Here is a 23,528-nt window from a genome sequence, read left to right on the forward strand (position 1 = left end):
TTTAAACCAGCAGTTGCAAATCTTAATACCTGCAGGGAATAGGCAGGTAATAAATTACTGAATCAGACCAGGCAAGGAACAGAGGGCACCAAGAAACAGTTCCCCTCTCTCCCCAGGGGTGGTAGCTACACAGCTCAAGCCAATAGACACCTCACAAGAACGCAGGCCCAAGCTGCCACCTCATCTATTTCAAGAGAAGCTGAAAATATGCATTTTTCAGTGAAATTGTATTTAAAAGTTAGCCACCAATTTAAAAATAAATCAGCACAAGCCAGGTGTGGTAGTTCATGCCTGTAATCCCAGCACTTTGGGAGGCCAAGGCAGGTAGATTGCTTGAGGCCAGGAATTTAAGACCAGCCTGGGCAACATGACAAAACTCTGTCTCTAAAAAAAATACAAAAAGTAGCCAGGCGTGGTGGTATACACCTGTAGTCCCAGCTACTTGTGAGGCTGAGGTGGAAGGATGGCATCAGTCCAGAAAACGGAGGTTGCAGTGAGTCATGATCCCATCACTGCACTCCAGCCTGGGTAACAGTCAGTCCAGGTCCAAAAAAATATATCCATGAGGCAGAGCCAGTTTTTAGGGCTGTGTGTACTAGCTCTGATTTTAAACACCACACTTGGGATCTTGGACCCTGTCTTGAGCTTATTGATTTTACTTCACCATGGATGAGAGAAAATGAAGGCAGAAACTGTGTCTGTCTTGTTTAGCACTCTGTTCCCAGCCTAGAACAGTACCTGGCATATAATATTGGTTGGAAGAAAGGAAAAAAAGAAGGGAGGAAGAGAGGGTAGAGGGGTGGAAGGGGAGGGGAGAAATTAACATTTATGAAATATCTATTTGCATTAGGAAGCATTTTATACACATATTCTCAATTGAATTGTGTTATCAGCAAAATTCATCTGTTGAAGCCCTAATGCCCAATGTGACTACATTTGGAGATGGGGCCTTTAAGGAGGTAATTAGCATTGAAGGAGATCATAAGAGTGAAGCCCTAATCTAATAGGACCAGTGTCCTTATAAGAAGAAAGAGAGATACCAGATGATATGGTTTGGCTGTGTCCCCACCCAAATCTCATCTTGAATTGTGGCTCCCATAATTCCCATGTCCTGTGGTAGGGACCCGATGGGGGATAATTGAATCATGGGGGCGGTTTCCCCCATACTGTTCTCCTGGTAGAGAATAAGTCTCATGAGATCTGATGATTTTATAAGGGGTTTCCCCTTTCACTTGGTTCTCATTCTCTCTTGCCTGCTGCCATGTAAGACATGAGTTTCACCTTCTGCCATGATTGTGAGGCCTCCCCGGCCACGTGGAACTGTGAGTCTATTAAACCTCTTTCCTTTATAAATTACCCAGTCTTGGGTATGTCTTTACCAGCAGCTCGAGAACGGACTAATACACCAGACATCGCTCCCCCTCCCCATGTGCACACAAAGGACAGGCCATGTGAGACACAGCGATAAGACAGCCATCTGCAAAACCAAGGAGGCAAGCCTCACCAGAAACCTATCCTGTCAGCACCTTGATCCTGGATATTCCAGACTCCAGACTGTGAGAAGATAAATTTCTGTTCTTTAAGCCACCCAGTCTCTGGTATTTCATTATGGCAGCCTGACCAGACTAATACACCATCTCATCCAATTAAAAATATAAAACAAAGACATTGAAATGCACAAATTCCCAACCCACAGACAAACACTTTACATTTGTGTATTATTTTACAATTTACAAAGCCCTGAGGCAAGGGAACAAATTATTGCCTCCATTTTTCAGATGAGAAGACTCGGGGTCAGAGGGGCCGGGAGACTTGCCCAAGGTCACACTGTGAGAAAAGAATACCAAGCCAGATCCAGATTTTGAGAGCACAGACTTTAAGAGCTCTCTTTCCAGGACATCCCAGCATCTCCCACCTTAAACCAGGTCTCCAGTGGGCAACATTGGCACTCTGCCCAGATCCACTCAGATTCTCTGTTACCTTTTCTGGATGTCCTACCATTGACCCCAGTGTGCATTTAACTCCAACAACCAGCTTCCAGACTCTTCTTTGGAGCACTGTCCTTGGCCACTGGAGGCTCTCCACTGGCACCTACAGAAGGCCAGAAATGCCTGAGCATTTCTCCCAGGCAGCCCTTATCCAATGAGTGATGGGTGCACATGTAAGAAATCCAGCTCCCTTTGCTAAGCGTGGACTAACTCTGAGATGTAACTCACACTCCAAGGTGTCCCCTGTGGAATCAGGCTGAGGCCGCCTTTCATAGGATTTTGTTTGAGATTGCACGCTATTTGGTTTCCTCCTCTTTCCTGCCCTGCTTCCACCACTCCCTGACCTATTTTCCATGGAACACATAAATCCTTGCCTCAGGGTCTTCTTCTGAGAAACCAACCCAAAACCAAGTTCCTTTGAAGACTCATGTCCCACAACAAGGCTGGTTTTCTGCCCAGGGTCCTGGTACAGTGGGAGGAAGGCAGTGCCCAGAGCCTAACAGAAGATCACAGCTCTGGGGAGGACCCACAGGAAGCAGATGTGTAGCTCCTGGAACATCTGGGAGAGGAGCGGGAATGGAGACCCTTGTGGCAATGGAGGAGGATAAGAGGATGAAGCCCTTCGGCCTTCTTTGGCTTTTATTATTATTGTTACACAATTTATATATGTTCAGTGTACAAAAATGTCTCAAGGCAGATTTTGTGTGTGTGTGTGTAAATTTATTTATTTATTTTTATTATACTTTAAGTTCTAGGGTACATGTGCACAACCTGTAGGTTTGTTACATATGTATACATGTGCCATGTTGGTGTGCTGCACCCATTAACTCATCATTTACATTAGGTATATCTCCTAATGCTATCCATCCCCCCTCCCCCAACCCCACAACAGGCCTGGTGTGTGATATTCCCCCTCCTGTGTCCAACTGTTCTCATTGTTCAATTCCCACCTATGAGTGAGAACATGTGGTGTTTGGTTTTTTGTCCTTGCGATAGTTTGCTGAGAATGATGGTTTCCAGCTTCATCCATGTCCCTACAAAGGACATGAACTCATCTTTTTTAGGGCTGCATAGTATTCCACGGTGTATATGTGTCAAGGCAGATATTTTTAAAAAGATAACCCCAAGATAAAATAAGCAGTCAGCATATTGAAGAAAAGACTCCCTATTCAATAAATGCTGCTGGGATAACTGGCTATTACATGCAGAAGAATAAAACTGGACCCCTTCCTTTCACCATATACAACAATTAACCAGAGATTGATCAAAGATTTAATGTAATACCTCAAACTATAAAAAAAGAGCTTTTAAGCTGGAGGCATCACATTACCTGACTTCAAACTATACTTTAAGGCTACAGTAATCAAAACAGCATGGTACTGGTATAAAAATAGACACATTAACCAATGGAACAGAATAGAGAACCCAGAAATAAAACTGTATACCCACAACCATCTGATCTTTGACAAAGTCAACAAAAATAAGCAATAAGGAAAGGACTCCCTATTCAATAAATGCTGCTGGGATAACTGGCTATTCATATGTGGAAGAATGAAACTGAACCCCTTCCTTTCACCATATACAAAAGATGGATCAAAGATTTTTTTTTTCTTTTGAGACAGAGTCTCACTCTCTTGCCCAGGCTGGAGTGCAGCGACATGATCCCCGCTCACTGAAAGCTCCGCCTCCCGGGTTCAAGTGATTCTTATCCCTCAGCCTCCTGAGTTGCTGCAATTACAGATGTGCACCACCATGCCCAGCTAATTTTTGCATTTTTAGTAGAGATGGGATTTCACCATGTGGGCCAGGCTGGCCTTGAACTCCTGACCTCTAGTGATCCACCCACCTAGGCCTCCCAAAGTGCTGGGATTACAGGTGTGAGCCACCGTGCCTGGCCAGATCAAGGATTTAAATGTAATACCTCAAACTACAAAAATCCTAGGAGAAAACCTAGGAAATAATCATTCTGGACATCAGCCTTGGCAAAGAATTTGTGGCTAAGATCTCAAAAGCAATTGCAACAAAAACAAAACTTGACAAGTGGGACCTAGTTAAACCGAAGAGCTTCTGCATAGCAAAAGAAACTCTCAACAGGGGAAATAGACACTCTATAGAATGGAAGAAAATATTCATAAACTATGCATCTAACAAAGGTCTAATATCCAGAATTAATAAGGAACTTAAATCAACAACCAAAACCAAATAATTCCATTTAAAAGTGGGCAAAGGACATGAACAGTCACTTCTCAAAAGAAGACAGACAGGCAGCCAACAAACATAAAAAAATGCTCAACATCCCTAATCATCAGCGAAATGCAAATCAAAACCATCTCATACCAGTCAGAGTGGTTATTACTAAAAAGTCAAAGAGTAACAGATGTTGATGGGGCTGCAGGGAAAAGGGAATGCTTACACACTGTTGGTAGGAATGTAAGTTAGTTCAACCACTGTAGAAAGTAGTTTGGAGATTTCTCAAAGAAGTTAAAACAGAACTACCATTTGACCCATTCTCATTACTGGGTATAAAACCGAAGAAAAATAAATCATTCTGCCAAAAAGACACGTGCACTTGTATGTTCATCACACCACTATTCATAATAGCAAAGACATGGAATCAACCTGGATGCTTATCTACGGTGGACTGGATAAAGAAAATGTGTGCAGGCGCAGTGGCTCAGGCTGGGCCCGGCAACTCAGGCCTGTAATCCCAGCACTTTGGGAGGCCAAGATGGGTGGATCACTTGAGCCCAGGAATTCAAGACCAGTCTGGGTGACATGGTGAAACCCTGTTTCTACAAAAAATACAAAAATTAGCCAGGCATGGTGGTGCATGCCCATAGTCCCAGCTACTCAGGAGGGTGAGGTGGGAGAATCATCTGAGCCTGGGAGGTCAAGGCTGCCGAGAACCAAGATCATGCCACTGCACTCCAGCCTGGGTGACAGAGCAAGACCCTATCTCAAGAGCAAGAAGAAAGAAAAGGAAAGAGAAGGAAGAGAAGGAAGGAAAGAGAAGGGAAAGAGGGAAGGAGGGAGGGAGGTACAGAAAAGAAAAGAAAATGTGACACATATATACCATGGAATACTACACAACCATAAAAAAGAACAAAATCATGTCCTTTGCAGCAACATGGATGCAGCTGGAGGCCATTATCCTAAGCAAATTAATGCAGGAACAGACAAGCAAGTATTGCATGTTCTTACTTGCAAAGGGGAGCTAAACATTGGGTACACATCGACATAAAGATGGCGATAATAGACACTGGGGACTACCAGATAGAGGAGAGAAGGAGAGGGGCAAAGACTGAAAAACTAACTGTTGGATACTATGTTCACTACCTGGGTGACGGTATCAATCATACCTCAAACCTCAGCATCACACAATATGCCAATGTAACAAACCTGCACATGTACTGACTGAATCTAAAATAAAAGTTGAAATTAATTTTTTAAAAGAGCTTTTACAATTCATGAAAATTGCAGAAATCTAACAGAAAAAAAGAAGTCAAGGGAAAGACATTAATAGGCAATTTCAGAAGTATAAAAATGGCCTCTAAACTAGTCATCAAAAATCTACAAATTAAAACTGTGAAGTGCTTTTTCCCTCATTTATGTGTCAAAATTTTAAAGGTTAATAATATTCAACATTGGAGAACTCATGGAATGCAAATTCCTGCAGCAGCTTTGTAGGGCAATTTGGCAATTACTATCAAACTAGTAAACGGGCAAACCCTTCAATCCAGCAATGACACTTCAGGGAATTTATTCTCCAGAATAATTTTCACAACCTAAAAAGTTTTAGGTACACCGGGTGTGATGGCTCATGCCTGTAATCCCAGCACTTTGGGAGGCTGAGGTAGGTGGATCACCTGAGGTCAGGAGTTTGAGACCAGCCTGGCCAACATGGTGAAACCCCGTCTCAACTAAAAATACAAAAATTAGCCAGGCATGGTGGCGGGTGCCTGTAATCCCAGCTACTCGGGAGGCTGAGGCACGAGAATCACTTGACCCTGAGAGGCAGAGGTTTCAGTGAGCAGAGATCATGTCACTGCACTCCCGCCTGGGCGATAGAGCAAGACTCCATCTTAAAAAAAAAAAAAAAAAAAGTTTTAGGTACAAAGATGTGCATTGCAGCACCATTCATAATCATGAAAACTGGAAACTGTTTTACTGAAAGCAGTGTCTTTCCTGTGGGTCATTGATTTAGGAACATGCTCTCAGGGAGCAGGAACGAGGGCATGAAGGGGGAAGAGGGAAAAGCCAACACAAGCATGAAATATCTAGTTGGCCACTACCACCTGTAATTGGGTGCTCCATCTATGGGATCTTTCAAAGAGATGGTGAAATGCATGTCAGAACTGTCCATCTAAGGGGAGCAGGCAAACACACTATCCATCAGCTCCTGTCTCCTATTGGTCAGGACCACCCAAGGGGCAATGGCTCCTTCCAGCTTCAAGGTAGTAAGTGCAGAGGTTGCAATCAGATTCCCAGTGGAATTCCACATTGCAGCATCTGAGAAGCCCCATGGAGGGGGCAACTGAACAGAGTTAACTGAAGCCTGCTCAGAACTGTTCAGCACAGACGTGGCTAGGATAAGAATTATGACTTCATATCATGAACCAGAGTAACCTGGCCTTCCATGCTGACTAACTTTGACGCAGGGACTGACCATAGTACATGGTTATCCTTAGCTCTCTGATGGCTTGTCAGTGAAGAAGCTACCTCCTATGGACAAGGGCCCCTGTCATGGAAGGGCTGTGGATCTACTCAGCTGAAAAACACAATGCCTGCTGGTGGCTTCTCCTCTCCATAGAGGGGCAGAATCTTTCTCTCCTGCATTGAGGTCCAGGGTGCTCCACTGTCTTAAGTGATTAAGATTATAGCTATGCAGCTGTATCACTCCTTTTCTTTTCTCCAAATGAGCTTCTTTGATACCATCACCTCTTCCACCCAAGTTTCTCTCATTTCCTTGAACTACTGCAGAATGAGATGTAATCTTAGGTTTTTCCCCTTCCGCTCACCCTAAAACAAGCATAAAAGTCTTCTTAATGCCTTTGTGCTTGCTAATACCCCAGGAGGAATTGTAGTGGACACTGTGATCTTGGTCTTCCCAATAGGCTCTTTCCTTGGAAATGCCCTCCTTATTCTATGTGCTTCTAGTGGAGCTGTCAATCACAGCTTCTATAGCAACAAGTGTGGTCTATTAGAGAACCCTACCCTCCAGGCCAGGCTGGTTCAGAGGTAGGCATGTGTCTCAAGCAGGACCAGTCAGAGTTCTTCCATAGTAATCCTCTGCTGGAGCCATGGAGAAGACTATATTTTGCCTCTGGGGTCATAATGTTGGAATTTTGGTCTGCCAGCCACATGTTTCTGCCACTCAAGAGAAATCTTAAATAATAAAATCAACACACAAACAGAGCCAAGAAATGGAGAAAGAGTCCCAAATACATTGTTTGATCTGTGGCTTCTGTTGTGCCTATCAATATCTTCATGCCTATCCTCTTAGACATATAAACTAATAAAAACACTTTAGGAGCTTTAGCTAGTTTGGCTGAATTTTTGTCATTTGCAACAAAAAAAGTTAAACAAAAATAGATTGGGGAATTGGGGTAATGGAAAGAAGATGAACAAGATTTCAGGACCTCTTCAAAGACCTAGACAATGTCTTTCTCTGATCTTCACAGACATATACATGGAGCTGGATCTGAAATCCTGCCTTATTCAGCTCAGCCCTTTGGTCAAGTCTTGAGAGGAAGTCCCCTTTCCATTTTCATCTGTGAAAGTAAAATTCATCATCTTACTTTTTCCTACTTTCTTGTAATGGAGAGGAAAAAAATATGAATACAATATCATGGTGGATTCCCTAAGGACTCAAGTGAAATGACTGATATCTTACATGAAGCTCTTTGTCTTCTGGCTTCATGCCCTAATACCATCTTAGGGATTTCCCTGGAAATGTATCCATTAATTTTATAAGTACTGTACTGGCTTCAAGAATGGCCTTGATCAGATTTCATCAAAAATAATTATTATTATAGCAGCTAATATCTATTGAGCATTTACTACGTATCAGAAACTATGCTAAGCATTAGCACACTTGTCATAGCAACACTGGTAGCAAGTACCATTATTATTCCAGCAGTAGCATTCTATGGGATTGCCTCCCCAGTGCTCCCTTCTTCTCTCCCAATCTTATGTCTACAACAGGAGCAGCCACTTTACAATGTAATCCTACCCTACCCCTTGGCCACAGCTGATTGGTTCAAAGATGAGCACCTGATCCCAAACAGGCCAGTGATACCTTACCCTGAGAATTTTGAATGTGGCACGATGTCAAGTCAGACTCTCTCTGAATGGCTGATGTTACTTTCATATAAAAACCTGAAGCCACTGCATCCGTGTTTTCCATCCTGTACACTGAATAGCAGAGAAAGTCGAGACTGCAGAGAAAAAAAAGAATGACATCAATGCCAAGAAATAGGCAGTGATAGGCAGTGGAGACATGTCTACAGATCTCTAGTCCTGCCTCCAGTTGGTAGACTCTAGATGCTTCCTTGTCATTCCCCTAGCTTGACTCTTCAACTCTTCTTTGTAGTCAGGAGCTTTCTAATAAATTGCCTCTATTAATGTTGTTTATTCTAATTAACTTGGGTTTCTGTCACTTAGAATGAAAACATATTAACAAACACAATCCCATGCTCCAAAAGAGGGACTAAGCTCAAAGAAGTTATATACATTTCCCAAGAATACATGGCTGGAATTGGATTTAAATCTGGATTTACACGACTCTGGAGCACCTACTCTTCACAATTTACTATATTGAAAGTGGAGAAGTGACTTGGATTACAAGTGTTCATTCAGAATGGTTGCTCTAAATCCCAGAATCTGCTCTGAGCATTATAAACATAAGAATTCTGATCATCTTGAAGAGCTGCTCATGACCCGAGAGGATGTTAAGAGTGAGAACTATGTCAACAAGAATTTAGTCCCCATGGTGAGACTCTCATCAAAGAAGAGGCTCTGGAGCCCTCAAGTATTTCACTGGCTGAGTTAAGGAGCAGGGAAATCTTCTGAGAGAACCCTGGTGTGCTGACACTCCAGCCCTATATGTTGATTTGACTTGAAAACTATCCTGTCTAACAGTTGCTTGTGGAAAAACAACCTCAGATTCTCTGATTCCTCCCTCTCCTTTGCCACCACACCCATGCCCTGTTGGTTTTAGCTCCAAGGTAGACTTCACTCTATCTGCATTTCTCCATCTCCACCACTATGACTTGAGGCACCATCATCTCTCACCGCTACTCTTGCAGGAGCTTTCATTGGCCCCTATGCTGAGCATTCTCCTTTTTGGGCTCAGATCCAATCCCTACCCTTCCCAGTCTTGCTCTACATCCCAGGGAACCATATTTCCCAGGCTCTTCTGGCTTCCAGATAAATGCAACCATTGGAAGGCACCAGTGGGAGACTAGAGGGAGGGATGAAGAGAGAAACCAGGGCATCTCTGGCCCTCCACCTGTTTCAGGTGGAATCCCTGAGCAACATCCACAACTCCCCCAATGGTTTCACCTCCATGGTCCCAGCTCCAGCAGGGCAGCCCCAACCATGGTTCTCCTTCCTGCCAAATGGTTCCAGCTCCTGGGTTCTGATAACATCACCTCCCTACTTTGTCCATTTGGCCATAAGTAAAAAGAAGTCTTGATAGTAATCATTTCTGGGTCACCTCCTTGTCCCCTATTTGACTTCTCAGCTGTTTTAACACTTGTATAACCATTTCCCCGTATTAAGTCCCCTCTGTTTGAAATACCTAGACCAGACCCTGACTGATGCACTTCCCTCTGATTCATATTCTACCCAACAGCCAGAGTAATGTTTTTCAAATATCAACTGAATCATACTACTCCTGCTTAAAACCACTCAATGGCTTCCCATCACTTTGAATAAAATCCAAATTCCTCACCACCAGGTCCCTCAAGACCTGTCCCCTGCCTGGCTTTCCACCCCATCTCACACACCTCTCTCCCCATCACCCTGCCTGCTTTCCAGCCCCTCTGGCCTTCAACCAGTCCTCCCACATGCCAAGCCTTTTTCTTCTCCCAGCCTTTGCACATGCTATTCCATCTGCCTGGCAGGCTCTCTTCCCTACTCTCAACCTGGCTCACTCACTTCTTTTACTCCTGTAAGTGCAGCATAAATGTCCCCTCTTCATAGAATCCCTCCACCACCACTGCCACCACTTACTATACTTATTATTGCCTGCTGGCCTCACTAGGTTATAAGTCTACAGGGCAGACGCGTATCATGTTCATAGTTCTATATCCAGTGTATCAGTCAGAGTTCTCCAGAGAAACAGAGCCTACAGATTTAGGTAGCTATATAAGAGGAGATTTGTTGTGGGATTTGGTTCATATGATGATGCAGACTGAGAAGTCCCAAGATCTGCCATGCTGCAGCTTGAGAACCAGGAAAACCAGTGGTGTAATTCAGTCCAAGTTCAAAGGCCTAAGAACCAAGAGAGCTGATGGTGAAACTCCCAGTCCAAGGCCAAAGGCCTGAGAACTAAAGAAGAGGAGGGAAGAGGTAAGAGGTGGAACTGGTGTAAGCTTCAGAGTCCAAAGGCCCAAGAACCAGGAGTGCCAATGTCTGAACACAGGAGAAGATGAATGTCCTAACTCAAGAAGGAAAAAAGAGAATTTGCCTTTCCTCCAACTTTTTGCTCTATCTGGGGCCCTACAGATTGGATGATGCCCACCTACGTTGGGGAGGGCCATCTGCTTTACCCAGTGTATCAACTCAAATGCTAATCTCTTCCAAAAACACTCTCACAGATACACCCAGAAATAATGTCTTACTAGCTATCTGGGCATCCCTTACCCAATCAAGTTGACACATGAAATTAACATCACAGCCAGCCCTGGACCTGGCACATATTAGACACCAAAGATTTGCTGAATGAAAAAATCATCCAGTGAGATCATCTGGTTCAGTGGTCATCAAGAGGGGCTTATACTGCCCCCTGGAGGCTGTCTTGGGCTGGGTGCTCTAGAAGTGGACTGTGATAATAATTTGTGTAAAAGTCATTTATTAGGGTGTATTCCCACAACAAACCAGTAGGCAAAGCCCCACAGAGGGCAACCTTCGCTCAATCCCTCATCTTAGATTTGACCAGGTCAAAGACTGGGGAGCTGGAGCACTCATCCCCCACCCACACACCTGTCAGTCATTGGTTAAGAGCTTCCCATTGGGTGGAGAATGAACATAGATTCCTAGCAAAGCAAGTTCTGGCAATCTGAAGACAGTCCACCATGAAGAGACACAGGTGCTGGCATTTGAGGAGGGAGGGCACACTGACAGATGATGAGTACAAAAACAGTGAAGGGATGCAGGGATATGAGTAGGGCACTAGCTGGGTTTGCTACAGATGCATTTGGAAATGTGTGGTGGTGCTTTTTGGTTTTCAGTAATTTGAGGTGTGGCTGACATACAATGCCCAATGACCAGGCATGCTCAACATCATACACTACCTCGCTCAGTCCCACGCAATAAAAAACTGTCCCATCCCAAATGTCAAAAGCGCCCTAACAGATGAACACTCATCTGCTTCCAATCTCTCACTTGACAGATGAGGAATTGAGCCCCAGAGAGGGAAAGTAACTTGCTCAGGGCAACACAGCAAGCAAGTCACAAAGCTGGGGCTAGAATGCTGGTCTCTTCATAGCAGCCCTGGAGTCTTAATTCCTCTTGAAACCTAAAAGAGAACATTCTAAACCCCAAAGTGCAAAGTCCCTTCTGGAATTCTAGAAGGGGGAGCCAATTCCCTCTCTTCCCTGGGTGAAGTGGGGAGAAATCAAATTTGAAGACATCAGAGGCTACAGCCGAAAGCAGATGTGCAAACAAAGATAAGGGAGACAGAGTTTTCACCAGACAAATTCACACCCTGCTCAGTTTAGACATTAAAATGAACTAACTTAATTTCATGCCATATGCAAATCCTTACCAGCTGTCGGCTCTGTAATCACAGGAGACTTAATGTAATAACTAAACAAGAACAAAAACGCAGCAAATACAGGCTCTCGGCAAGTCCATTGACAGCGGGTTTTATGTTCCCGAGAACTCGGCAAGTGCAGAGTGTTTATGGCGGACATCTGGAAGGAGCTATGTGCCCAAACGCCTGCCATCTCCTTCACAAAAATGCCTGCAGCGATAATAAATAATGGCTAAGGACTGATCCGGCCATTGCGTACCCTGATCTTCCATGTACTGTGAACATCTCCCTCTAGGCTCTACAGCTTTTCTCCAATTGTCAGGAGCCAGCTAGGTCCAGCCATCTGGACCGAGAGCTCAGAAGTAGCCAATAAATGTCTCAGGCTTCCTGAATTCAAGTCCCCCACCTGGAACCTAAGGGGTGGGAAGATGGCTGCTACCTTGTAGTGGGGGGCTCCTCTGGCCAGAGGACCCCACATTCCTCCAATGGCCCAAGTTAATAGTCCTAATTGCAAACATCAAATGCTACTTACTGGGGGCCAGGAACCAAGCACACCACTTTCTGTGCATTATGTCCATGTTACCCAAGGTGTGGAGGATGATTTAAGGTCATTCATTCATTCAACAAACAGTTATTAAGCACTTATCATGTGTCAGGCACTATGCTGGGAATATAGCAGCAAACAAAAATCTCTGTCCTCAGGAAGCTTCATTTCTCGTGGAACAAACATTTTTAAGTACAGTTACGATGTATGTTAGATAAAAACACTTGCAGCCAGGCACGGTGGCTCACACCTGTAATCCTAGCACTTTGGGAGGCTGAGGTGGGTGGATCACTTGAGGCCAGGAGTTTGACACTAGCCTGGCCAACATGGTGAAACCCTGACTCTACTAAAAATACAAAAAATTAGCCAGGTGTGGTGGCGCACACCTGTAGTCCCAGCTGCTCAGGAAGCTGAGGCAAGAGAATTGCTTGGAAACCAGGAGGTGGAAGCTGCAGTGACCCGAGGTTTTGCCATTGCACTCCAGCCTGGGTGACAGAGTGACACCCTGACTCAAAAATAATAATAACCTCTGTACAAATGCTAGTATTATTATTATTATTACCAGTATGAGTGCTTCTAGCTACTTCCCCAGGAGCCACATATTAGGTATCATTACTAAGAGGCTCTCTCTGCAGTTTCTGAGGTTGTTTCGCTTCCCTTCGAATCAGAGTGCAAACTGCCATTTGCCCTCCCTTCAGGTTCTAACTGAGCCTCTCTGCTCCCCTCCCATTGAAAGTCAGAAAAGCCAGCACTTGAGATTTAACACTCTATCGCCTGCAATTAAATCCAGCCATATAAAGGGAAATGTCGAACAGCTCACTTTCTTGCAGCACATTGAGGTGCTGTGGCAAGAGCATGCAGGAATCCAGCCATAAACCCTTGACTCGTCCTCGCCTGGGAGTTTCTCTCTTTTACTCAGTTGGCTTCCCAGCTTCAGCTGGAACTCTGGGGAATACCCCAAGATGCATGCTAGGTACAGTGAGGGATAGCCACAGAGAGGGCTTTTATAAATGGAAGTTGTAAGGTTCAATAAGAACTAATCAGCTCCCAAACAAGGTGAGCTTTTCATGCTTAAACAAGTGTTCCGGCCGGGCGCGGTGGCTCACACCTGTAATCCCAGCACTTTGGGAGGCCGAGGCGGGCGGATCATGAGGTCAGGAGATCGAGATCATCCTGGCTAACACAGTGAAACCCCGTCTCTACTAAAAATACAAAAAAATTAGCCAGGTGTGGTGGCGGGCGCCTGTAGTCCCAGCTACTCGGGAGGCTGAGGCAGGAGAATGGCGTGAACCCAGGAGGCGGTGCTTGCCATGAGCCGAGATCGCGCCACAGCACTCCAGCCTGGGCGACAGAGGAAGACTCCGTCTCAAAAAAAAAAAAGTGTTCCATTCATACTGAAAATATCTGGGAGGTTTGCACTGTGTGCAAGATCTGCACTGGGGGCTGCCGACAAGGGCTGCCCTCTTGAGCCCATGGTATGCTGGGGAGGGAGACGTGATACAAGAGGGATGTATGCTCAGGGAAAGAGCAGCAGAGCCTTCGGACCACACGGACAATGCCCTCACCTAGGGTCTGGTGAGCCCCAAGGAAGGAGCTGAAACCTCTATGAGCAAGACTTTGCTATGTGAAGCAGGGATGTGGGAAAGAACATTCCAGGTGAAAGATCTCTGTGCAGCAGCCCTTTGGTGTAAAGAAAGCTGGATGGGCTGGGCGCGGTGGCTCGTGCCTATAATCCCAGCACTAGGGAGGCCGAGGCAGGTGGATCGCTTGAGCCCAGGAGTTTGAGACCAGCCTGGGCAACATAGCGACATCTCCCATCTCTAAAAAAATATTTTAAAAATTAGCCGGTCATGGTGGTGTGTGCCTGTAGTCCCGGCTACTCAGGAGGCTGAGGCGGGAGGATTGCTTGAGCCCAGGAGTTCGAGGCTGCAGTGAGCTATGATCGCGCCACTACACTCCAGCCTGGGTGACAGAGCGAGACTCTGTTTCTAATAAAAGAAAGCTAGATGGTCCCAGATGTGCATCCAGTCCCTGGACTCTCTCATGGATTTTATTGCTATTGGACACCATCCCGCAGCACATCGTAGCTGCTCACAAGCTATTTCTTGAGGTAGACTGGATAATCCAGGCACCTATCTTTTGTTCCTCCTAGAGTCTGAGGAACTCTAAGAGTCTTGGGAAGGAGGACATGAAACCAGAGGGCAAATATTATTCTGGATAACGATAATGACAACCGCTGAGATTTACTTAGCACTTGATCAGAACTTTACTTATATTAGATTTTTTTTTTTTTTTGAGACAGGATCTCACTCTCTCACCTAGACGGGCATGCAGTGGTGCAATCAAAGTTCACTGCAGCCTTGACCTCCTGGGCTCAAGCGACCCTCCCTCGCATCTCAGCCTCCCGAGTAGCTGGGACTACAGGTGCGTGCCACCAAACCCGGCTTTTTATTTTTATTTTTTATTTTTGTAGACACAGGGTTTTGCTGTGTTGCCCAGGCTGGTGTTGAACTCCTAGCCTCAGGCAATCCTCCCACTTTGACCTCCAAAAGTGCTGGGATCACAGGCGTGAGCCACCATGCCTGGCCCCTTACATCATTAATCCTCGTAATAGGAGGATAAAGCAGGTCTTGTTATTGTCTCCATTTAAGAGAAGGAACAACCGAGGCACAGAGCAGTGGTGACTCTTGCATGAGGACACAGGGCAAGGAGGTTGCAGAGCTTCATCACTGCATCCCTTATGGTGGGCCACGTCACTCCTCAGGCAACTGCCTTACTGACTCTGATGATGGCCAGATCCCTACATTGGGCCTTTGAGGCCCTAAGATCTAACCCTTCCAGGCCATCTTTCTGATCACATCTCCCACCTGCTCCCCGTCCCTCGCCCTCTCCAGCCCCCTTTGGCTTCCTTGCCATTCCACAAATACAGCATGAGCTCCTGCCTCAGGGCTTTTGCATGTGCTGTTCCCCCTGCAACACTCTTCCCTTCAGACATCCACATAACTCACCACCTCAATCACAAACCACTCCTCACCTTCTTCCCCACTTTATTTTTTCCATAGGGCTTGTCAGCCTCGAATATACCATATCATTTACCTATTTCATTTAGTGTCTCTCTCCTCCACCAGAAAGTAAGCTGTGTGAGGGCAGGAATTGAGTCTGTTTTGTTTACTGCGGTTTCCCAGGGCCCAGGACGGGCTCTCAGTGGAAGCTTAAGTGAGCGTATTCTGTTGCAGTGCTTGGTACTATCACAAAACGCTCTCTCTAGAGGGAACACCAAGGCACAGCTGTAGCATGAAGTTGGTTAAGGTTTGGCAAAGTTTTCTGGGCACCCAGGCAAGAAGCCAAAACTGGAGGGGACGAGGAGGGACGAGCAGGGGGTTTTCAGGGCTTATCAGGCCAAATTACCAAGATGGGGAGCCTGGGCTGCCAAGTGGGCTATTACTTGTATTTTAGGGGGACACAGCCCCAAGGACAACACTGGGAAAGAGAGTGCCACCTTTTCTTCCAGTCACAGGGAAGACAACTGAACTATCCTCATGCTGCAGGCCAAAGAGATGCCTCCCATTTTCTGAACCTCTCACCTGGGAAGTAACCCATATTTTATTTAATCCTAGACCCAGATGTGCCAGAAATGATCAGAATTCCCAAGTGTCAGAGCTCCCTCCAAAGCCACCCTTGCAGCATCTCAACCCTCTCCCAAAAATGGTTATCTGACCTGGAGCTGAGGACCCAGAGAGAGCTTGAGGGTCCCACTCTTCCTCCTCTGGCAGAGCCCACCGCAGGAGTGAGCCGTGGCTGGGCAGGGTGGGGCGGTAGACTCAGAGGTCTTTGCTCTGGGATCTGCAGAACATTTAGGGAGGCATCAGCTGCTGCTCCGCTTCCAAATAAAGCCCAGGTGCTTTTTCAAGCCTCTCTGAACCAGCACTTCTCAAACTTCATGTCAGCATTTCTTGAAGAGTTCCCAAGCCACAGATTCCTTGGGGTAGAAGAGAGGTAGAAGGAGAGACACTCATTTGGAACACCTTTTTGTATACCTCTGACTCCTAGAGCTATGGAAATATTTCACATGCCCAGAAAATCAATCAATAAATAATTAAAATCAACCAAGATGTGGGGGCTTCCCAAAGCGTGGTCTGTGGACCAGCAACTTCATTGGCCTCACCTGGGAGCTCGAACCCCTGGCCTTCATTTAAATTAATTAAATTTAGCCAGGCGTGGTGGTACACGCCTATAGTCCTAGCTACTCAGGAGGCTGAGGCATGAGAATCACTGGAACCTGGGAGGCAGAGATTGCAGTGAGCTGTGATCGCACCACTGGGTGATCCAGCCTGGGCAACAGAGTGAGACTCTGCCTCAAAAAAAAAGAGCAAGAACATTTTCTTTTGAAAAATTTAGACTCAAAAATTGAATACCTGGAGTTTTTCTGTGTCCTTTACCCAACGTTCCCTAATGTTGATATCTTGCATAACAATAGAACAACTATCTAAACCAAGAAATGAACATTGGTGACTCTATGGACATTCAAATTTCATCAGTTTTTCCGTTAATGAACACTTAATAAAAAAAACTAAATTTTTTTGACCATTTGCTGGTCCAGGATCCAATCCAGGATTCCACATTGCATGTAACTCTCCTACAGGACCATAATACAACCATCAAAATCAAGCAATGAACACTGATCTATTACCATGTTCTCCCCAGACCCCATTTAAGTTTCACCAATTGTTTTAATAAAGTTCTCTCTAGTAAAAGAATACAATTCAGAATCAGCCAAATACTTCATTGTCATATTTCCTCAGTGTCGTCCAATATGTAATAGTTTTGTCTTTTATGATCTTGATAACTTTTGAAAAGTACTGGCCTTTATTTTCTAGAATTTCATTCAACTTGAATTTGTCTGATGTTTTCTCATATTTAGCTTGAGTCACTGCACACCCAACATCAGAGACCAGTAAGCCACCAGCTGCCACGTGTTGAGCTGTATGTGTAGCAAAATCAGTTGTTTGCTGCCAAACCTATTTATGCCAGTTTCATTTGTAACTAGTTAAGTAGTATGTAGCAGGATAAAATAGGAGGGAAAGGCCAGGCACAGTGGCTCATGCCTGTAATCCCAGCACTGTGAGAGGCCAAGGTGGGAGGATCGCTTGAGCTCAGGAGTTTGAGACCAGCCTGGGCAACATGGTGAAACACTATCTCTACAAAAAATGCAAAAATTAGCCAGCATGGTGGTTCATGCCTGTGGTCCCAGGTTATCAGGAGGATGGCTGGAGCCCTGGAGGTCAAGGCTACAGTGAGCTGTGATTGCACCACTGCACTCCAGCCTGAGCAACAGAGTGAGACCCCGTCTAAAAAAAAGAAGGGAAAAAGAAAAGTTGTTTCTGTGAAAACTAAGTTAAGTGTTTCGGATAGCCCTGAGAAAAGCAAGCTTCTAAATAGAAATTGATGAAGAATTAGTTGTAAGATAAAGATGGAGGGGGAGGAAAATTATAAAAATCTGGAAGGGTTCTGTATGCTACTTAGCCAGTGTCTTTAAATTCTCATTAAATTCAAAATGAACCAAAAAAGGAAATCACCTGATTCATGCAGGGAAGACAATGTGAGACTTCACCCAGTTAACTCATTTGTTAATCAACCATTAACCCAATATTAATATTAGTATTCACAGTACGAATTAGTATACAGAATACTAGTATGTGTAAGTTAAAAGATAAGATAAAATATTCATAATGTAAGGTTTTCTGTTTCTCTATCCTAACCCACTTTTTCAACTAAGCCTCAACACCAGTCGATGGTCAAATGATATTAGGCTGACCTCTCAGCTACACACAAGAACATATTAAAATGGAGCACTGACCAGGCGCAGTGGTTCACACCTGTAATCCCAGCATATTGGGAGGCCAAAGCAGGTGGATTGCTTGAGTTCAGGAGTTTGAGACCAGCCTGGGCAACATGGCAAAACATCATCCCTATAAAAAAAAAAAAATACAAAAATTAGCCAGGCATGGTGATGCGTGCCTGTGGTCCCAGCTACTCAGGAAGCTGAGGTGGGAGGATTGCTGGAGCCCAGTGGGTAGAGGCTGCAGTGAGCTGAGATCACACTACCGCACTCCAGCCTGGGCAACAGAGTGAGACCTTGTCTCAAAAGAAAAAAAAAGTGAGTACTAGGAATATTATTCAGCCTTTAAAAGGAAGGAAATTCTGCCACATGTTACAACATGGATGAACCTTGAGGACTTTATGCTAAGTGAAATAAGCCAGTCACAAGAGGACAAATACTGTATGACTACACTTAAATGAGGTACTTATGCTACCAAATGCCAGGGGTTCGGTCTAGATTCTGCTGCTTGCTGTAGAAAGCCAATACTGAGACAATGAGTATTGCCAGGGAAGAAGGCTTTATTCAGGTGCTGCAGCCCAAGAGATAGGAGACCAACCTCAAATCCATCTCCCTGACCAACTAAACTCAAGGGTTTATATAGCAGGGAGGAAATGTAGCTACATGCAGGAAAACAGGAATTAGGGAGGAATAAGGAAGAGGAGTTGGGCAATAGGAAGCAGGTGGTCAGTTAGGCAATCATGGCATCTTATTGTCCAGATATAGTGGCCTCGTGAGTTTCAGCTCCTTGATCCTATCTGGGAGACCTGATGGTTGGTTTCCCAAGAAAGGAACTCAGATAAGACAAATGTACCTTTTTCATGTTTTTAAGACTGGGAGGATCAATTTCTATGCTTATTCAAAGAAACCATAAACATCAGTTCTATGGGACAATTCGGCCAGTTTCACTTAGTGTAGTTAAGATCATAGAGAAAGAAAGTACAATGGTGGTGGTGAGGGGCTGGAGGGAGTGGGGATGGGAAGTGGTTGTTTAATGAGTACGGAATCTCAGTTTCATGAGATGAAAAGAGTTCTAGAGATGGATGGTGGGGATGTTTGCGAAACAATGTGAATGTATTTAATGCCACTGAACTCTACACTTAAAAATGGTTAAGACGCTACATTTTATGTTATGTGCATTTTACAATAAAAAATTGGCAGGGGGTAAGGGAGTGCTAGAGTGTTTACATCCCATTTTATAGGGTGTTCCGGCAGAATTTCAAATAACACACAAACTTCACTGCCCTTCCTAATATTTCCATTGCTGTGGGTTCTAGACAACCTGATGAGGTAAAACAGACAGTTTCCCAAAGATAGGGCTTTTGATTTGGTTTTGCTTGACAACTGAAGTTTTTTTGTTGTTGTTGTTATAGGGTCTGTCTCCATTTCCTTCTAATCCTTTGCCTGAGATTACCTGAGTAACTTTAAAAATATGGAAAAGCTACCATTTGCCCTGAAAAGAGACAACGCTACTTGCCAAGCCCATACAGCCAGAGACCAGCATGTCTTATTTTGCCTGCACATAGTAGGATATCAACATATGTTTGCTGAATTAATTAATGAACAAATGAACATTTCATTTCTTGGCTGCAAAAAAGAGAAGAAAAAACCACAGGAAAAGCTGGGGAAAAAGAAAAGGGAAATCTGAAAAGTTACCCCAGTACATGTAGCAAAATCATCTATTTATGTTGTATTACTTGGGTTGGAAGTTACCTACAGAAGACAGAAATCATTTTAGCAGAAGTTTCTTCATCAGATGCAGCCCAGCCCCATGACCAGCTTAACAGGTCTCAGGGCAGATGGTGAGGGATTCATAATCAAACTTCCATTCCCAACCCCAGGACACTGCCCCCTTATTTGGACCCACTAGTGGTGATCAAGCCCCTTGCTGGTTGGTTCTTGCTTCTTGGGAAGCTGGGAGCTGATGGGAACCCTGGTCAAGAGATCCCACCCTGGAATACAAATTAGTACAGCCACTTATGTATATTTTAAGCCTATTAGAAAAAAAAAATAGGGGTCTTTCCTCTTGGAAGTCTCCTCTCAACAGAGAGAGAGCTGTTTTTCTTTCTTTTTCTTCTACATATTAAACCCCTGCTCCTAAACTCCTCTTGTGTGTCAGTGTCCTAAATTTTCCTGGCTCAAAACAATGAACCCCAGGTATATACCCCAGACAAAGTAGTCACTTCATATTGGGGACCTCCTCTGGGATACCAAGGTACAACATTCACTGAAACACAGTATCTGGTGGAGGCAAACCAGTGTTACAGACCATCGGAATAGCTGACAGCAATCAAATTCAAAATGGTGCTACAGACAGAACCATGCACGGACACGCCTTTCTTTCGAGGACCCTTAGATCGACCCCAGGAGGAGCCCTAGCTGCTCTTCCCCACACAATGCTACTTGTCAGCAGAAAGTAGCCAGAAAGAGTCATCATCCAACACCCCCTAACAGCAGTTAGGGTTACCACTCCAGAGTAGGGAATGATACAGGAGTTAAGAATAAATTACTTAGGCAGATAGTGATGATATGGAAGTCCTCGGAAAGGTTTTCCTTTTAATGAAAAGCAGCCCCAAATCATTTTCCTTTCTAACAAAGAGCAGCCTGCAAAATCAAGTGTCAGACATAGATGCTGGCACTTGAGCCAATCATGTTAAAGACAGCGGCTCCATCTCCCCTTGTCTTTGTCAGCCACGTGTACAGTAAAGACCAGACATGATGACCCCAGTCAACTGGAAAGCCTATTCACATAACAAGATTAGGGTGGGGTGGCCAGCCTTTCCTGTGTGCTATGTAAATGTCATACGTGATCGAACCAATCTGTGAGCCCTATGTAAATCAGACATCACTTCCTCAAGCCTGACTCTAAAATCCAGTGCACTGGTTCCTGTGCAGTCTTTCCTCTTGGAAGTCCCAGAGAGACAGGTGGTTTTCTTTCTCTTTCTCCTGCCTATTAATCCTGCACTCCTAAACTCAAAAAGAAAAAGAAAAAAAATGGTACAGCCACTATGGAGAACAATATTGCAGTTCCTCAAAAAATTAAAAATAGATATGACAATATGATCTGACAATTTCACTAGTGGTTATAGTTAAAAGAAAGGAAGTAAATATATCAAAAAGACATCTGCATTCCCATGTTTACTGCAGCACTATTCACAATCGCCAGAATATGAAATCAACCTGTGTCCATCAGTGGATGAATGAATAGAGAAAATGCAGTATATACCCACAATGGAATATTATTCAGCTATAAAAAAGAATGAGGTCCTGTCATTTGCAGCAACATGGATGGAACTGGAGGTCATTCTGTTAAGTGAAATAAGCCAGGCACAGAACGACAAAGATCTCGCGTTCTCACTCATATGTGGGAGTTTAAAAGGTGGATCTCATGAAATTAGAGAATAGATTGGTGTTTAACAGAGGTTGGGAAGGGGCAGGGGGGCAGGAGAATGAAGAGAAGTCGATTGATGGGTACACATACGCAGTTTGATATAAGAAATGAGACCCAGTGTTCCATAGATCAGTGGGGTGACTATAGGTTACCATAATCTATTGTATATTTCAAAATAGCTAGAAGAGAAGAATTTGAATTTTTCTAGCATAAAGAAAAGACAATATTTAAGGTGATGGGTATCCCAAGTACACTGATTTGATCCTAACAAATTACATGAATGTATTAAATTATTACATGTACCCTGAAACTATGCACATCTATTATGCATCAGTTTTTAAAAACAAAAACTTGATTACCTGCAAAGACTCTGTTTCCCAATAAAGTCTCACTCACAGATCTTGGGGTCAGGACTTCAACATATTTTGAGAGGCACAGTTCAACCCATAACACATATTTGCACATAATAGAGTGCTTAAGAGCTCCAGATCCCCCTTAATCAGACCAAATCCCAGCTCCACCACTTATAGGCTGATGGCCTGTGACAAGTCACTTCACGTCTCTGGGCTTCGGTTTCCTCATCTGTAAAATGGGTCTCATAACTCTACCTACTTTGTGGGGCATCAAAGGATTCAACAAAATCATGTATTTGTTCAATCAATGTTGATAATACTCCTGTGGCCTGCCAGCCTTAGGCAAGCTGTCAACAAAAGACAAATCCCTGCCCCTGTGAAGCTTATTAAGAACAAAGGGGCTGCAGAGCCACTTTATATTTTAAAAAATAGGCCAGGGGCAGTGGCTCATGCCTGTAATCCCAAAGCTTTGGGAGGCTGAGGCAGGAGGATCGCTTCAGGCCAGGAGTTTGAGTCCAGCCTGGACAACATGGTGAAACCCTGTCTCTAACAAAAATACAAAAAGTTAGCTGGGCATGGTAGCACATGCCTGTAGTCCCAGCTACTCGGGAGGCTGAAGCAAGAGAATCGCGTGAGCCCAGGAGGCGGAGGTTGCGGGGAGCCGAGATTGCAGCACTGCACTCCAGCCTGGGTGACAGAGTGAGACCCCATCTCAAAATAAATAAATAAATAAATAAACAAGTAAAATATCTAGGCTAGCAGAGGGCAAAGAGTGAGATTATTTCTATGTGCATCATTTATGGCTGAAAAATAGAGAAATGACGCAAGTGATAGCCTCAGCAAAACATCTGCATGAAGTAAAAGAGGTGGCTGTTTAGTGAATCCCCATAAAAAGAGAGGGGAAAAAAGGTCTGTAACAGTGAAATTATCCTAACTCAAGGGATGCTCGTAGCATGGTGCCTGGCACCTGGTGATCTTCTGCTGCTTGTGATTATAACTCTCCCAAGAAAGGAAGTCACAGGAAGCATGTCCACTGTATGCCAGTGTGAAGCCCAGCCAGCCATGCTCCCAAAGGGCCACTTTACCCACCACAGTCCCAAAGCAGCCAGGAAGGCTCAAGAAGGAACAAGGAAGGCCAGGTGGGTGGCCTTGGAGGACTCTGCTCCCTTTCATCCATCCCCAGGCTGGGGGTTAATTTTGCAGCTGCACCCCCAGCCAATGAATTGTTCTCAAAGTGCATGGAAACACTGCTGTTGGAAAAACTGTGAAGAACCATAAGAGGACAAGAAATAAAAATGCTGAAAGAAGCCAGACCCCAAAAGCCATCATATTATAGGATTCCATTTACAGGAAACATCCAGAAGAGAAAAATCTATACAGACAGAGAGTAGATTG

General features: G+C 44.5%; 1 long non-coding RNA gene across 1 annotated transcript in view; it reads right to left on the reverse strand.

The window, feature by feature from the left end:
* LOC107967633 (uncharacterized) overlaps nt 1–16,490 on the reverse strand; it is a 54,025-nt gene extending 37,535 nt beyond the window's left edge. Inside the window, exons 1-2 of the long non-coding RNA XR_008538568.2 lie at nt 16,230–16,490; nt 8,292–8,425 (exon numbers count right to left, since the gene is read on the reverse strand). This is a non-coding gene — a long non-coding RNA (uncharacterized LOC107967633). The remainder of the gene's footprint in view (nt 1–8,291; nt 8,426–16,229) is intronic.
* Between the last annotated feature and the right edge of the window lie 7,038 nt (nt 16,491–23,528).

Source organism: Pan troglodytes, chromosome 10 (assembly GCF_028858775.2).
Source record: "Pan troglodytes isolate AG18354 chromosome 10, NHGRI_mPanTro3-v2.0_pri, whole genome shotgun sequence".
NCBI lineage: Eukaryota > Metazoa > Chordata > Mammalia > Primates > Hominidae > Pan > Pan troglodytes.